Here is a 3546-nt window from a genome sequence, read left to right as displayed (position 1 = left end):
CCAAAGCTAACCTAATACTAAGGTACATGACATTCCCTCCTCCCACTCAGCGTGTGGGGTAGAAATGAACTTATTGAGCTGTAGACTGCACAAGAAATAATGAGTGGTAATGTATTGGCTGCTGACACGCAATGGCTTGACATCTGCACCCAATTTTGAACAATAGATAATGGCTACGGTTATTGAGCTCACGTCAACAGGTTCAGGAGATGAAATTGGTGGGAGTGTAGGAAAAAATCGATTCAGCGATATATCATGATGTTCATTTGGAATTTGTATCGATTCAGAATGCTGTCAGAATTATATTTATTTACAGTTTTTCTCAGTCGCTTTAGTACAATTCTCAGATCAGAATTGAAGTTTGCAAATACGTGTGTGCATTTCTCAAAACAATTTGTACAAACAGCAAAACACTATGGATTTCTTGCAAAAGTCTGTAACTTGCTCAAAATCTTTAGTTCATCTCTCAAAACTAAGTCTTATGTCTTTGAACATGTCAGTGCCATCAGAATGTCAAGTCCTTGTGTCATTGTCTACGAACAAGACAGTCAAATGACTTAGTCATGTTGTCAATATAACTGTGTACTTTAGAGGGAGGTTCTGATGTAAACTATGGCTAAAGTTTGGACAACAGTACAACAGTACAGGCAGTGCAGTAGGAATTGTGTGGTCTTCCTACACCTCTTGTCGTTCCTGTATGTTAGGCCACAAATTCTCATCCACATCACAGCGAATATCCTCTCTTGCAATGCAGCGAAATGTGTTTGTCACATTATGACAACTTGGTCAACCATTTTGCAGTTAATGACTTATAAGATGAACTAATGACTAGGTGTTTTGAGGAGTAAGACTATTGCACAGTGAACTATATAATACATTTTGATCAACATGACATAAACAATTGATAATGTAGCAAAGACCAGAGAATTGTACATAATCATTTGCATGGATGTACCAAAGCAATTGAAACTTGTTCAAAGAAGTGAGAAACTGCTTATATGATGTGCACAAGTGACATCATGATGTGAAGATTGAATAGTTTTGGGACTTTCCTTCTGATCTGAGAATTGTACTAAAGCGACTGAGAAAAACTGTAAACTAACAAACAGACTAAGCTATACTGGCATCCCTGCCCTTAGACCCCCCTTCGCGGTAAGGAAAAACTCCTAAGAAAAACGGATTCCGGAAAAAAGAAGAAACCTCAGGGGTGCCCACCTGAAGGAGGGATCCTCCCCCAAGACGGACAGGGGATTACCAGAACTCATAAAGAAGAATTAACTCTACAACTACACATTTAAAGTCCAGCAGACGAGCTTCATCCAGACGGAGTTGGGGGGACGGCCGGGGGCACAAGTCGAGCCGGAGACAGGATCCACAGCCAGGTGTAAGAGCCGAAGCAGAGACGAGGTACACGACCAGGTCAGAGCAGAGACGAGGTAGACGGTTAGGAACAGTAGCATGGATAAACCAACTGGAATCTGGAAGCTCTCCCACTCACCCGGAGGGGAGTGGGAAAGAGGGAGAGAACATGAATGACACTGCACCAAACCGAGAGAACTTAATGATAAATAATGATCAAGAATAGAGGAGAGCAGGGTAGAATTAGAGGAGAAAAGAGGACAGAACCCCAGTGCAACATAGCTACCCCAGCTTCAAAATTACTAGCAGCCTACTAACAACTAATTGGTATTGTTACTAAATGTAATTTAAACACATGCTGTAATAATCTGTATAAAGAGCTCTTGAACTTCTCTTGGCACTGTTGATTTCTACTGAGTATTTTTTTCACTGCGTAGCTAAAAGTTCCTCAGAATGCCATTTTTTTCTTGATTTAATGAGCACATATTGTAATATTTTACAAATTTTTAATTATAATGAAAGGCGTATTCATACTCAAGTAGAGTTTTACCCACAAGTCATACTCTTCTAAAATAGAAAAGAAAATGTGTACCTGTACAATATCGCGACATGTATCGTATTGTGGGACGTGTATCGTATCGCCAGACTCTTGCCGATACACACTCCAAGAAGCTAGGTGCTTTGCCAGAGCAGGACACCTGAAAGAAAAGCGCACAATGACGTTAAAAGTTGTCTATTGAGCCGAAACATCTCCGCATTCTGAACAAGCGGAAGCATCCTTCGCTCAGCCCCCCCCCCCAACACACACCAACACACACCAGTACTTCCTCAGTGCCAGGCAGCCGTCAAGATCACAGCTGGAAAAAACGCACCAGTGAGAATCTTCTGACTCCTTTTCATAGCTTCTCTCTCATTCTTCAGCAGTGCCGTTTTTCAATCAATATCCTTTAGGAAATCAGCATCTACCCTGCAATTAGCAGTGAAAGGCTGTTATGTTGTAAAGTGGTGGAGGTGAAGATCCAAAGCTGAAGACTCTGGCACATTTTCTTACAGTCTTTTTCCCCTGTAGCTGCAAATTATGTAATGTGATCGGATGAAAAGAAGGAAATATACAAATCTGCAATGTGCCTGAGGCTGAACGCAGGTAACGCCCGCCCACCTTTTTGTGATGAAGTGGATGAAAAGCAATTTTGGCGGCATGCAAATAGGACTATCTCATTTCCCCTTTGACTCCAGGTGTTTAAAAGGTATCTTCAATTCCAATCTGCCCTCCTCCTATGAAGATCATCTGAAAACGGAGCAAAAAAACACACAAATCGTTTTAATGATGAACATTAATAATAATAAATTGTTTTTGTATAGCGCTTTAAAAGTTACACGAAGATGCTTTACAACATGGTAACACAGTAAAAAACAGTAAATAAAAACAAGAGCTAATACAATAAAAATATATTTAGCATCATTTAGATCTCTGAATATGCTGTGAGTTCTGATATGAAGATTTAAAAAACTCTTAAGTGACCTGAGAAAAAATGCAAATGGTTTGAGTTATTATTAACCCTTGTGCTATCTTAGATGACCCCAACCTTGCATTGACGTGTTATTCCTACCATGACAAAGGTGAATAAAGGTGGAAAGATTTCATGTGATCCATGGACACCAGTGAAGATCACAAATCATTGAAGAAAAAAGGTTCAGAGCACTGTCTAGTGGGTCTAGATGACCCAACTCCCAATGTTAAAGTGCCTAGGATAGTACAAGGGTTACAGATGAAAAATAAAAAAAATTAGAGCTGCTCAAAAGGATGAACCACTGGAGCATCTGGATTTTAGAGTAAAATCTTCACAATCAGCTGGGTTTTCTCCTTCTGGATGACACTGCCACCTGTTGGTCGACTTAAGTCAGTACATTACAAACATTTGAGTAGAAAAAAAATCCATTATATCTTCAACCCTTGTGCTATCCTAGGCACTTTACCATTGGGAGTTGGGTCATCTAGACCCACTAGACAGTGCTCTGAACCTTTTTTCTTCAATGATTTGTGATCTTCATTGGTCTCCATGGATTACATGAAATCTTTCCACCTTTATCCACCTTTGTCATGGTAGGGAGAACAGGTCAATGTAAGTGTGGGGTCATCTAAGATGGCACAAGGTTAATTAGATACACTGTTTTAGCCTTAAAAAT

At 40.0% G+C, this 3546-nt stretch overlaps 1 long non-coding RNA gene across 1 annotated transcript in view; it reads right to left on the bottom strand.

Moving 5' to 3' along the window:
* LOC144994956 (uncharacterized) overlaps window positions 1-2641 on the bottom strand; it is a 7536-nt gene extending 4895 nt beyond the window's left edge. The window contains exons 1-2 of the long non-coding RNA XR_013658700.1: window positions 2232-2641; window positions 1216-2057 (exon numbers count right to left, since the gene is read on the bottom strand). This is a non-coding gene — a long non-coding RNA (uncharacterized LOC144994956). The remainder of the gene's footprint in view (window positions 1-1215; window positions 2058-2231) is intronic.
* Window positions 2642-3546: the final 905 nt, after the last annotated feature.

Source organism: Oryzias latipes, chromosome 1 (assembly GCF_053564925.1).
Source record: "Oryzias latipes strain Hd-rR chromosome 1, Olatipes_Hd-rR_3.1".
NCBI classification, from domain to species: Eukaryota; Metazoa; Chordata; class Actinopteri; order Beloniformes; family Adrianichthyidae; genus Oryzias; species Oryzias latipes.
Note: the sequence above shows the minus strand (reverse complement) of the source record. Positions and strands in the feature narration are given on the sequence as shown.